The sequence below is a fragment of the Lynx canadensis genome, chromosome C1, assembly GCF_007474595.2.
Source record: "Lynx canadensis isolate LIC74 chromosome C1, mLynCan4.pri.v2, whole genome shotgun sequence".
Lineage (NCBI taxonomy): Eukaryota > Metazoa > Chordata > Mammalia > Carnivora > Felidae > Lynx > Lynx canadensis.
Genome location: NC_044310.1, coordinates 45,024,859 through 45,038,832, shown reverse-complemented (window position 1 = coordinate 45,038,832; position 13,974 = coordinate 45,024,859). Strand labels below are relative to the sequence as shown.

Below are 13,974 nucleotides of genomic sequence, written 5' to 3'. Positions count from 1 at the left end.
CACGACAGGGATAGAACCAGAAAGTCAGAAGTATTTAGTTGCCGAATTCACTTTTGCGTCACGTCTGGGGTGGCCAAAGGTGTATACCAGGCATCCGTGAGGTATGAACCATAGGCCAAATCTGGCCTGCTGCTTGTTTTTGTAAATAAAGTTTTATTGGAACACAGCCGAGCCCGTTCATTTACCTATGGCTGTTTTTGTGTTATAGTGGCAGAGTTGAGTAGTGGCAACAGAGACTTTATAGCTTGTAAAGCCTAAAATATTTACTCTCCGTCCCTCTGCAGAAAAAGTTTGCCGACCCTTGGTATGTATTATCTCATCCTTTGAGAAATATGTATTTCCAGGAGTGCCTGGGTGGCTTAGGCAGTTAAGCATCTGACTTGGGCTCAGGTCATGATCTCACAGCTCGTGGGTTCGAGCCCCACATCGGGCTCTGTGCTGACAGCTCGGAGCCTGGAGCCTGCTTCCTATTCTGTGTCTCCCTCTCTCTCTCCGCCCCCCCTCAAAAATAAATAAACATTTTTAAAAAATTTAAAAAGAGAAATATGTATTTTCAAAATTTATATGTGAGATATATAAATTCATAAATTAACATCTCATACGTAAGTGCTAACAACATATATTCATAAATCAATGCAATTTTCCTGCGTGGCAGTGCAGAGTCAAAAAGATTAGCACATCGGCTATATCTCAATTAAACAAAAAAGATTGGAAAGCACTGCTACGGGTGACATTGAGTCCCCAGAAATATTCGATCAAGGCAATGACATAACCAGATCAGCAGGACAGCTCTAGTGTCAACTTCATTGCTTGTGCAGAAGCAGCAGGCACATTAATAAACCTGATTATGAGCGTTTTGCAATTCATAACCCGAAACCCCAATAACAACCAAATCCTAAAACTGGGTGGAAGAATGGCAGAAGGGACAGAGGGGAGGGGATGCATGCGTGTGACTCCAGTGTGGCCTTTCACCTGCAGATGACAGACTCCAGGTTTGGGGAACAGATTGTTTGGCTACAAGAAACCATCAATAATGATTTCCGTGATCATCTCATCTTGGCCCAGACTCCATTCCAACCAAGTTATTAATACACACATTATTCTTCTTAAAGAAATAGAGAAATGCATTCCAGATTGCCGAAGGAAGGAATTCCCCATGATTTATACTGAAATGTTCCTAGAACTTTTTTTTGCCCCAAACATCCATCTTTGAGAAATACTAAAGGCAAATATTTCATGAATCCAGAGGTGCTTCTGGTCAGCATCTGGAGATGATCTTGAGAATACAAATCTGTTATCATTTTTCACCATGGGCCTCAGCTGTCAGAACATGTAATACACATAACCAGCTAGAGGGCTGGAGGGAAGCAAAAAGTGTTCAGTTAACCACTGTAGCAGGAGGCAACAGAAATGAGGGTGTATTTGCCCATACTTCCCCCATATCCACATTTTGTGTCTCTGTTGTATCCCTTTTCCTAACAACTGTTTCCTAACAAAGGTCTAGGTAAAGACCTTGCAGTGGCTGATACTTTACAAGGGCATAATGTCTTATCACATGGTCACATGGAGGGACAAGGTGGTGCAGTAGAGGAAATGTAGGCTACGGAGCCATCAGATCTGAGTTTGAGTCTTGGTTTTGCCACTTAATACCAGAGTGACCTTCAAGTTTCTTAACCTTGATGAATACCGTTTCCACGTCAGTAAAATGGGCTTGTCTATAAAGTGACAACGTAGGTGAAATTATTGGCACAGCTTTTGGCATAGCCTAAACAATTAGAGGTTGTAATTTTTATTTCAAAGCCACGCTCACGTTCCCACTATCCATTCACCAGGTGGTTCAATGAACGAGACAGAAAATATCAATTATTGATGAGAATATGGAGCACTTGGAGTTCTTATACACTGCTAGCTGGAGTACCAAATGAGTACAAGCTACTCTGCCAGTACCCTGCAAGCTGAACCTAATCAACGAGTTGGCAAGTCTACTCCTAGGTATGTGCCCAGAGTAAATGCTCTCAGATGTTCAGCAAAAACACCAACCGGAATGTTCAAAGCAGCACTATTTATAATAGCATCCAACTGGAAACTGCTCAAATGCCCATCGCTAGAATAGCCCAGAGCTCAGCAAAACTTTTCTGTGAAAGGCCAGGGCATCAATATTCGGACTCCGCAGGCCAAGAGGCAAAAATCACCTTATAATTATTTCATTTCTTTTTGGAGTGCCCCCAAAACAGTGCAAAGCAGTAGAGTGATGATAAGGTCTCTGTTGCAACTGCCTACCTGTATTGGTAGTGGGAAAGCAGCCCTAGCTTTTAGGTAAAAGACTGAGCATGGTTTGTCCCAATCAAATGTTATCTATGGACAAAAATTTAAATTTCATGTGGTTTTTATGTGTCCTGCAATATTATTCTTTGTATTTATTATTTCTTTTCTCTTTTTTTGCATTTTTAGCACACTCATTTTTTTAAATTTTTTTTATTGAGGTGTGATTAACGTAGAAGGTTATATTACAGAATATATATTTATTCTCTGTACTTAACTTTTTTTGTTATTTGTTCATTTGTTTTGGTCTTCAGATTCCACTATAAGTGAAATCATATGGTGTTTGTCTTTCTGTGTCTGACTTATCTCACTGAGCATAACGCCCTGTAGGTCCATCCATGTTGTCACACGTGGTATGATCTCATTCTTTTTTATGGCTGAGTAATATTCCAGTGTGTGTGTGTGTGTGTGTGTGTGTGTGTGTGTGTGTGTGCACGTATGTGTGCCCGTCCATGGGTGTGCGTGACACATCTTCTTTATCCATTCATCAATTATGGATACTTGGGTTGCTTCCATATCTTGGCTGTTGTAAATAATGCTACTGATTTTTTTTTTTTAAGCCTTCAAAAATGCACAAATCATTCTTACCGTGCAGGCTGTATAGAAATAGGAGGTGGGCCAAATTTGAATGTAGGTTGCCAACCTCTGGTACAGTGGGTAAATAAATTATATAGTCACACAGTGGAATAGACGACAGGTAGACGCAACAGTATGGATGAATGTCATGAACATAAGATCAAACGAAATAAACCAGTTGCAGAAAGTATAAGATTACATTTATATAAACTACAAAAGCAGGTGAAATGAACGTATGATCGTGTAAGTCCGCGTGGTGTTCACTCCGTGAGGGCTGGTGACAGAGAGTTGGAACAAAGGAGATTTGGGGGTGAATAGTAATGGCTGCTTCTTCATTGGGTTTGTTCAGTGTATAAAATTCCACTAGCCACACACTTCTGTTGCACTTTTCTGTATGTAGATTATACTTTAACACTGAAAAAGACCCAATAAGTGCTCTTTCTTTATTTCAGGCCTTCTTTACCTCATACCTAACCAATTTATAGATTTCTAGGTGTTCTCCTCCACTTTAGTTACCTTGCTTATTACTCCGGAGAATCTGAAACACCCATTTATCCTTTGGGATAGTGGAAAGAACAGCCGAGGTATAGACAAGAGCCCTGTACTTAGAAATGAAGAGCAGAATTTAACTCCACTGTGTACTTATTGTGCAACTAGGGGAAAAGCACTCAATCTTTTTGAATTTTATTTTGTCATCTGGTAAATGGGAAAATAATTCTTTTTCTGTGCATTTGGAGTAAAGACTATCCTTGATAATGAGGAACTGCTCTGTTTTAGCTCTACACTTCTGTATAAACTATCACTGCCTGTGGCGTTCATAACCACCCACAATGATCAAGTTTAACCACATCCGTCTTCTTCCTTCTCTGCCTCCTAGTTTTCCTCTTGGGGAGACAGTATGCATAATGGTGAGGCACATAGATGCTCAGTTCAAACTGTGACTCCGTCACTTGTCTCACAGCTTCTCTGTGCCTCATTGGTAAATGAGCCTCGTTGGTAAAATATCTACTTCATACTGTTCCTCTAGAGGTTGTGGCAGTCAGCCTCCAAGACAGTCTAGTCTGGGTGTCCCCTGTCTCCTGTGTCCATGCCCTGGTGGAAGGCTCTTCTACACTATAGGAGGGTTGGGCTGTGTGGTCGTCTCATATGGCATAAAGGAAGGCGTTGCACTTCTGAAATTGAATTATGAAAGACTATGGCTTCTATCTTCGGTGAACTCTCTGTCTTGGATCATTCACTTCAGGGGAAGCCTGCTGCCAGGTCACGTAGCCCCGTGGAGACGCCTGCATGGTGAGGAACTGAGGCCTGCCCAAAACCACAGGAATGATCTTGGATGTGGATCTTCCAGCCCCAGGTAAGTTTGGAAATGACTGCAACCCTGGCTCTCAGCTTCTCTGCAACCTCCTGAAAGACCCTGAGTCGAAATGATCCAGCAACCTGCTCCCAGATGCTTGAGCCTCAGAAACTGATAGTCCGTGCCCTTAAAACAGTGAACAGTGCCGGGTGCATGCTAAGCATGCAATAAATATTGACTGTCTTTATCATCTGCTTCCTTAAAACTGGCGCTTCCACATCTATAAAGCTCATTGCTGATGTCCGTGTTTTGTGCTTTGGAACAGTCAGTGCCGATGGATCGAGCACGGACAGTTTACCTTCCTTTCTGTGGCCCCTTTAAATGCCAAACATTAGTAGGCGGTATCTGTCTGAAGAGCAGCAACAGTGTGGCGGGGCGTCCCTATGGGCACAGCTCCCCGCCCAGCTTTTTCTCAAGGGATCATTACAGGCTTTGTCTCTTAAAGCCTCAGTGCTGCCCTCTGGTCTTTGTGGCATACCCTATCTTCAGGTCTCTTTCTTGCTTTCTCAGTCTCCTCAGATGTGTTGATGATTCAGATTCTCCTTCTTTGGAATGTGGACTTTTGTTCCCTTTTTTGCCATAGTCGCCATAGTTGCAGGGCAACCAATGAGTTGACTGGTGTTTCTAGAAGCAGAGGCGGAGATGGGGTTAGGAGTATAAAAGCTTTACTGAGGGTTATGTCTGTGAGAGGTAATAGGAAGAGAAGCAGGGTTGGGTAGGGAAAGCCTCAGACTGTGATGTAGACGTGACACCTGGGAAAGGAAAGAAGGGAAGAAACAAGACCAGGCTGGGAGAGCTGTAGATCCAGATCGGAAAAGTCACAGATCCAATGCGAGCTGCAGGGCAAAGAGCCTGAAAGAGGAGTCCCAGTCCAGGCTGACATGGCCAGGCCCTGGTACCTTTGCCATGCTCAGCCAGCAGTGAGGGCTCCCTGGAAATGATAGGACTTCAGCTTAAAAGCTTAGATGGGGGGCGCCTGGGTGGCGCAGCCGGTTAAGCGTCCGACTTCAGCCAGGTCACGATCTCGCGGTCCGGGAGTTCGAGCCTTGTGTCAGGCTCTGGGCTGATGGCTCAGAGCCTGGAGCCTGTTTCCAATTCTGTGTCTCCCTCTCTCTCTGCCCCTCCCCCGTTCATGCTCTGTCTCTCTCTGTCCCAAAAATAAATAAACGTTGAAAAAAAAATTAAAAAAAACAAAAACAAAAACAAAAACAAAAAAGCTAAGATGGATCCTAAAGGCGCTAATGGCTGGAGCCTGTCGGCTCACTGCTCCTGACAGCTGAATGGCAGGTTCTTTCTTGAAGGGAAGTCCGAGAGGTGCACTTGCATGGCTGCTGTAGCCATCTTCATTCCCATGGGCCAGGCCTGGCCTCCTGGATCCCCATCCTGTGTCAAACACCTGAGCCTCCAGATTGCTTGGAAAGGAGATCAACTGGCCCTGAATACAGTGTCAATACGAAAAAAAAACAAGGGGCTCATAGGAGTGAGGTGAGAATTAATGATCTCTCGGGCAACATAAAAGGACCCACTGGGGTTTGGTAGAAATCAATTGTCGTTTTCACGGAGCATATACTAAAAGCTCTGGACTGTGTAAGTATTTCCTGTAGGAAACCCCAAACAATAGAATCATAAAGTTGGAAGGTACTTGAATACCCAGGTAATTCTCCCTTTCACGAGCAAGAATTCCTTGTAGAGCATTCCATATAGGTTCAATATCCTCTTGCATATGTCCAGTGATGGTGAGCTTATCTCTTTAGTCGTCTCTTTTGTTGCTGAACTGCTCTCGTTGGCAGAATCTTCCCTCTTCTGTAGAATTCCGAATGCTCTCGCCATCTTTAAGTTTTGAAGTCACTTTAATAAGACTACCTCCTCTCTCCTTTATTAATCCTTTAGATATTTGAAGACAGTTGTCATTGTTTCTGAAATACCATGAGAGAAAAGAAGCTACTGGAGCCTCTGATTCCCCAGCTGTAAAACAATGGGGTCCGACTGTTCTCGATCACTAGGGTTTCGTTATGACCTAAAAGTCTATGAAGCCATGAAAACTTCATGGAACAATTCTCAAATAAAAGAGAAATCCACATAAATTAAAAGATGATGTGCTCTCTCTGAAGTGTTTGTTGTACATTTCCTCTGGAGTACGTTGGGACTCAGGAATAGTGGGACCATCCGTTGAGCCATTGCTCATTTATGTTGAAATAAAACAGGCTCTGGCTAATTAGAAGCATGCTTCTCAAGATGAAACAATACAAGCTTTCCAACATTTCCCCACCATTAGCAATTCCTGATGTTGACTGGGCATGTTAATATAACCCCCACTCTACATCAGGAAAAAAAATAAAGCAGGCATGATGATTCACAGCACAAGAAAGAATTCTTTATACTTACACTCAGCCAGCTCACACGAATGCACTAGGCACTCACTGTGCACTGGTATCCGTGGTAAGTTTCTGCACATATATTATATTTTTTTTTCTGCACATAAATTATTTTATTGTATCCTCACAAGAATATTACGAGGTAGATTTTTATCAATTCCACATTCCAGATGAAAAAAATCTGAGCCTCAGAGTAGTCAAGTGACTGTTCAAGGTTGCCTAGATGGTAAGTGGATGAAGTAGGACCGTCGGGCATGAAGTCCAGTGCTCTGCCCACTCTCCCAGCTACGGGGAAACTTCTTGATGAAAGACCATGCCTGTGTAGGTGGAATATGCAGCTGTTTTAATGTCGGTTGCCCCAGAGGCATACCCTGAAATTAGGGTTTAGGTGAAAGTGGTTTATTATCAGAGGATAAAGAGATACCAAAAGAGGATGGTAAAGGGAGTCAGAGAAGAAAAGGCAGCCAATCAATTGTGCATTATCGAACCAGCTATCACCATGGGCTGGTGGAACTAATCTCTGCTGGGGAAATTCTGAGAGCCCTTGTAGGATACAGGACACAGAGTTAACCCTCCCAAGGGGGGAGGGCCTGGAGTTTTTATAAACCAGCTCTGTCAGTCATTGGTTGAGGTCTTCTCCTAGCAGAGAGTAATTTCTTGGCACTGACTACCTGCCAAGCAGGTAGACAAAACATGCTTTAGAAGCCTGAGAAAGACCTCAAGTGGAGAAATTTGGGAGCTGGCAATTAGAGGTTGGGTTAGAGTACACTGAAGTAACGGGCAAGAGGATATGGCAGAGCCCTGATAGCACGCGGTATAACAAATAAGTGCCAATACTTCGTAATCTGTCAGTAAACATATCTTGACCACCTACTGTGTGGAATGGCACAAGGGTGAACCACAGATATGGACCTGCTTTCATGTGGCTTAGCATCCGAGGAGGAAGGCAGAAATAAGTTATTCTAAATAAATAAATAATTAAAGTGTGCTAACTCTTGGGCAGGAGAAGCTATAAGCCCCGCTTTAGCGAAGTCTTACTACAAAAAAACAAAAAAAATTAAAAGAACCCACAAAACACCTCCCTCATTCAGGGTTACTCTTTGTCTCCTTTTACCTCTGACCCTATTTCTTTTCTCCTTATTCAAGCCAAATTCCCTAAAACAGTGTGTTTAGAGTCTGTCTTCTCCCATGAACTATGAGATCCTCTGGGGATAGACCATTTAAAAAAATTTTTTAATTGTATTATGTAGTATTCAATGTATAAAAAAGAATATATGGATTTGGGCACCAGCCAAGATGGAGTAAGTTCACTCTAGCCTCTCTTTTTCACTGATTACAGCTAATAACTTGTGACAGATTAAAAAAACAGGATTTAAAGACTCTGAACATTAATAACAGCAGGCCGATTGGGAGGGAGGTCCATTGTTGACTAATGACCTATAATTGGGGTGTGGTTAGGGTTTTTCCCTCTTATCTCTCCCAGTTTTGACCTAAAGGTAGGTCAGAGTTCCATACTGCAGAGTAGGGACTTATACCAAAATTCTGAAAAGATTCCCCTGTGTTATAACCAAAGGACTGAGAGTAGGGGCCTCCAATGAGCTGGAGAGTATAGGAGAATAGTCCTACTTTTTTTTTTTTTTTTTTTTTTTGGCTTTTTTCTTTCATACTTGTTCTTCCCTGAGGCAGGCTTCATTTGGGCAGCTGCATGATAGCAGTGGTGGTCATGGTGTGGACATCTGAGTACCCTTGTCTTTCTGGCCAAATAAACTGGAAAAAGGACCCCCCTGGCCCAAAGAACATAGAGGAAATCCTAGTTCTTTCCCTCCTCTTTTCTCAAAGCACCTTGTCATGAGGGTAGGCCCATCTCTATAGAACTTCTCAATAGCACAAGGAGAACCCTGATTTTCTAGCCAGTGGACTCAGAAAAGGAGTCCTCTGGTTTCCATGGAAACCAAAGAGTGTGTGGGAGATCATGGAAGGAAGAGTTCTGGAAAAGGGGATCCGTGAGTCTGTGTATAAACTGACACAAATCGCTAACTCACCCCTGAGATGCAATGAAACAGCAAAGGCTTTGAAAACAGAACTGATGTTGAAACCACCACCCACGGATGGTGAGCTAGAACGTGTGGTGCGACCTGATTCCCTCCTAAAACAACAAATTGACATTCATTAGAGGATTTTAGCAAGACCTAGAACCTCACAACAAAATACTCAAAATGTCTAGGACTTAATAAAAAATTACTTTACATATAAAGGACCAGGAAACTCTGGCCCACTTTTAAGGGAAAAGACAATAGTCACCAACCCAGAGATAACCCTGATATTGGAATTATTAAACAGAGAATTTAAGGCACCTGATGAGAGCTGTGCTCTATGAGGTAAAAGTGAATACTTTGGAAATAAGTGGTAAGGTAGAAGCTTTTAACAGACAAATGGAAATGATAATTGAGAAGCAGATCAAACTGAAATGCTCAGTAACTGAATTACATTATTCACTGTATAGTCTCAATTTCACAGTGGAAGGAACAGAGGAAAGAGGGAAAAGGTAGAAAAAAATTAAGAGTCTCAGGAACATTTTGGAGACAAAGAATATGTATAATATAGTTAGAAGCAAAACAATAAAATGAATACCTAAGCACCCACAACCAACTTTAAGAACTAGAATGGCATCAATTCTAGAATTCTAGTATTCTCTTCTTATCGTTCCTTTATTCCCATTCTTCCATCACATATGTATATATTCTCTAAATAATTTATTTCAAAATCATTTTTGTTATATTACAGAGTTTAATGATTTGAAACTTGCTTTACAGTGTAATGTCTAAGATTCATCTGTGTCATAATCTGTAGCAATAGTTAATTTTCATTGTTCTGTAATATGTGTGTAACTGCCACAGTTTGCATGCCCTTTTCCTATAGATTAGAATTGTGTTACTCATTTACTCACTTATTTATTTTTCCATTACAAGCATGGCTGCTATGATTATTCTTCTGCCTGTTTTCTTGTACCCATTTACATCTCTAGGAGTGGAACTACTTCTGGACCATAGGCTATGCGGATATTTGATTTTATAAAACAATGTCAACTACTTGTCATAACAATTTACATTCTCTTTCGTATCCTCACCAACAGATAGCAAACTTAATGATTTTTTTGTTAGTGTGGTAAGTGAATATCTTATCACAATTTGCATTTTGTGGACTTCTAAAAAGTTGAATCTCTTTTCAAATATTTTTTTTGCCGTGTAAGTGTGACTTTTTGTGTGTGTGAAATGCCAATTCATAACTTTTGCCCACTTTTTCTTTTGGGTTATTTGGTTTTCCTAATTAATTCTAGAGGTTATTTTTGTATTCTATACACTAATATTTTGTCACTTAAAAGTTTTACAAATACGATCTCCCAGTTTGTGGCTTGTTTTTTCACTTTCTTTATGGTATCTTGATAGAATGAAGTCTCTGATTTCAATACAGTTGGATATACCAGTTTTTTTTCTTTCATATTAGCATTTTTTGGTGTCTTATTTAAGAAATGGTTTTTACTCCATGCTTGTAAAGCTAGTCTCCTCTACAATCCAGTACAAAGTTTTGCCTGTCATATACATCTTTAATCCATTTGGAATTGACTTTTTGGTACAGTATGTAGGAAGGATCCTATGTCATTTTTGCCTGTTTGGATATTGAATTGTCCTGGCACCATTGAACGAATAAATACTCTTTTCTCAAGTAGGTTGTGATGCCCCTCTGTCAGATATCAATTTTTCATATATGTGCAGCCCTGTTCTGTGAATCTCTTTTCTTATCCTATGATTGGTTTGTCTGCATCTATACCAATACTGTACTGTCTTCGTTAACAAGCTTTATAGTAAATCTTTATATCTGATAGAAGACATCCTTTCACTTTGGAAGTGTTTGGCTATTTCTTGGCCTTTGCTCTTTCACATACATTTTATTTTTGTTTATTTTTTTATTGTATTCAGAAACACATTTTTTTGAAAAAAGATACTCTATGCATTTCAAGCTTCTACTTCCTTTTTTTTTTTTTTAAGAATCAGGGAGTCAGCTTCCTCAGAATATTCTAATGGGATTTTAACTGCAAGTGTCTTAAATCTATAGATCAATTTGGAGATAATTAACATATTTAAAATAATCTCTCTTTATGACTATGTTGTATCTTTCCATTAATTCAAATCTCCATTTAAATTATATTTCCAAGATCCTTAGCATTTTCTTATTGTTATATGTGAGTCTTTTGTATATTCTGGAGGTTGAAAGGGATGAAATGAAATTGTATATATTGATCTTAGAAGCAGCCACATTTTAAAATTATCTTACTAAGAATTGGTCCATAGGTTCTTTTAGGTTTTCCAGAGATAGTTATATAATTTTCTAATATGACGGTCATTTTTCTTTTTATTCCCCTAGACCTAATTATTTTTGTGTCTTACCCACGTCTGATGTCTCTAAGGAGCCAGGTTTTGCTCCTTTGAGAACTGCGGACTATTTAGCGCCTCAGGCTAAGAGAAAGAACAAGAGAAAAATCATAGGATCTGCACATGTCTTTTTCATCCAGGGGAATGATAAGATTACTTTCACTTAGAATATTTTGAAAGGATGATGGAAAACAGAGTTATGTTTTAATTACTTTCCAAATCATGCTCATTGAACATATTAATTGCGCTCATCTTATGTCAAATCAAGGGTTATTAGATATCATTATTTCCATTTTCCAGATGAAAACATTGAAACTAAAGAATGAAACGTGCTGGTCAAAGTCACAGCTCTCTGAAGTATTAGAGCTGCAACTTGAACCCAGTCTGTCTGGATAATTCCAGTAAGCCAGGCTCAGTCAAAACTTGAGGTGAGTAGAAGGAGAGGCAAAGAATGCCCCTGAATTTCTAGTTAGAACCATAGAGTGCCCTGGGGCATGGTTAGCGGGATCGAGAAAGTCATGGAAGGTTTGTGGGGGGGCTGGAGTAAATGAGCTTGATTCCTGAGTCATTTTCCTTTCAAGCGGAGACCCATTTCTCCCTCATGGTCCAGTTCACAGGTGATTCAATTTTTTGTTGTTGCTGTTAATATATGGAGAAGATCATTTTGTTAGAAATGTACTTAGCAGTTTGAGAGAAGTGCACACTGTCCTCTTTATGCTACTTTGTGGCTTGACCCTGTGGCTGGCTGTTCATAAATGCCCCTTTCAGCCAGCCAACAACAGCCGCTGTGAGTCCTCAGCTACACCTAGTCCATCCTAGTCCAAGGTCCACAGCTATGGAATTCACTATCAGAGCAAATTTAAATGAATCCAAACCTCCATTTAGGATGCCCTGACATATTTCTTGCTTTGGGGGGAAGTGGTGGAGGGAAGCCCTATTAACAGCTCTATCAAAAAAACAAAAAAAAAGACTTTTTTCCTTAAGTCTCCCCTAAAGCTATTTCATCCAGAAATCTGGGACCTCCCCAGGAGTATAAATCTGTAACAGCGGTCTTTTTAAGACTCTTATTTAATCAGAACCATCCTTCCATAATGCAAGGGGCACGAGCTCTATCAGTCAACATCCCAGCTAGAAACAGATGACACTCTCCAACTGAATGATTTGAGGATGGTTTTCAAAAAGAAATATTCATGATGGTATAGTCAAGGGATGCTGGAGTACCCCGGGGCTAGTAACAGGAACTGATTAGAGGCTTATGCTATGAAGCTTGAGAAGAAGAAGCTTAGTTGTCAGAACCTAGAGAGGAACATCTTAGTAGAGGATCCCTGACAGGACCTGTGGCTTTCAGATCAAGGACATAGCCAACCTGACATGATCTGTCATGAAAATAGCCTAAAGAATAAATACCTAATCTCACCTTCCTTCTGTCTTCTGCTCTCTTGTCTCCCTTGGGCTGAACCCATGGAAGCCATTGATCATGGGAACTTGTTGGTGGGTTAATAAAGCCAGTGTCCAGGAGCACAGTGCAGGTTGGAGAATGGTGGAAAGTAAATATAATGGTCCAGTTGGAAGAAATTTGGCAATGGCCACCACCTTTGCCCTTCACCACCCCCTCTTGTCTTTGTCCAGGTGAAAGATTGATTCCCTCAACACAGATGGCACAAAAATCCCATCAAGTACCATAATGTCCCATGGGGGTCTCAGTTTGATGAAATTCCTATCTGAAGCCTGAAGGAATTCTGGCCATCACCAGGTTTTTAAGGAAAGACTGTGGGTAGAAATAAAGGGGGGGGGGCGGGGGACAAGAAAAATATTAATTAAGGAAAACATGCAGATATAACCTCAGCTTTCATATAAGTCTTATGAGGCCTATGTCAATAATTGTAGCTGCCTTCTTCCACTGCCATTTGCATTTCCATTACTCGCTGCCAATTCCTCAGCTGGGTGACATTGTTTATCTACTGAAGTAACCCAAATCTTTATTCTTATGAGATGTAAGTCCTAGAAAATCCTGTTTTGGATTGCCCTTGTTTTCCACTGAACAGAACTGTTGGAGAATAAGATGTACCCCAATGAATCCCCTACAGACACAGTTCTATTTACCACCATTGTGTAATAGCATCTCAATTTCCCTCTGGTAATTGGACTTAGATATCCTTGCTGGGGCAATGATACCCTTCTTTAACTATTGGTTCAGCAACATGAGTAGCCCCGAAAATATGAGGAAGTGGTAGTCTCAGTACTGTCTAATTCAACGTTAATAGAACTTTACTCTGATGAAAGTGTTGCTCCCTTAGGACAGTAGTAACCCCAAACCTATTGAACCCAGGATAATGGTTTCGCAAGCAAAAATTTCTCCATAGGAGGTTGTGTCCAACATAGTATCAAAAGTGAGCCCTTGTTAGGCCATTTCATCATTCTCTCAAGCCAATTATATATGAATAATGGGACACATGGTAAGACTAGTAAAGTCTGTAAATGGAAACCCTGTGTTATACTTCCTTTGTTATAAAATGTTTTCACTAATTGGAAGCAATGATACGTAGGACGTTGTAGCAATGGGTAAAGTATTCTGTAAGGCCACAAAAGGTAGAACTGTCTTAAGGATGTAAGCAGGGAAGGAAAATCTTTCTCTAGGAATTGTGTCTATTCTTGTTAGAATAAATACTGCTCCCTCCATGATGAAATGATGGATTCAAGGTCATCAACCAGCTACTGGATAACCAGCTGATCCCCAGAAATAGTGCTGTGTCAGGAGCTCAGAAATGGCTCTGCTTTTTCCAGGCTGGGTGCTCACCAGTGACAGATTAGATTTAGTCAAAACATTTTGTATCCAGAGATAATGCACATTCTAAAAATATCATTCTCCATGTGAAAAAACTAAAGCACACACACACGCACACACACACATGCACAC

The 13,974-nt window shown here is 40.7% G+C and overlaps 1 long non-coding RNA gene across 1 annotated transcript; it reads left to right on the top strand.

Moving 5' to 3' along the window:
* Positions 1-1,859: 1,859 nt before the first annotated feature.
* On the top strand, positions 1,860-12,837 carry LOC115522040. The gene is made up of 4 exons (XR_003971235.1): positions 1,860-1,992; positions 4,142-4,252; positions 11,358-11,485; positions 12,687-12,837. It is a non-coding gene; the product is annotated as an uncharacterized LOC115522040 (long non-coding RNA).
* Positions 12,838-13,974: the final 1,137 nt, after the last annotated feature.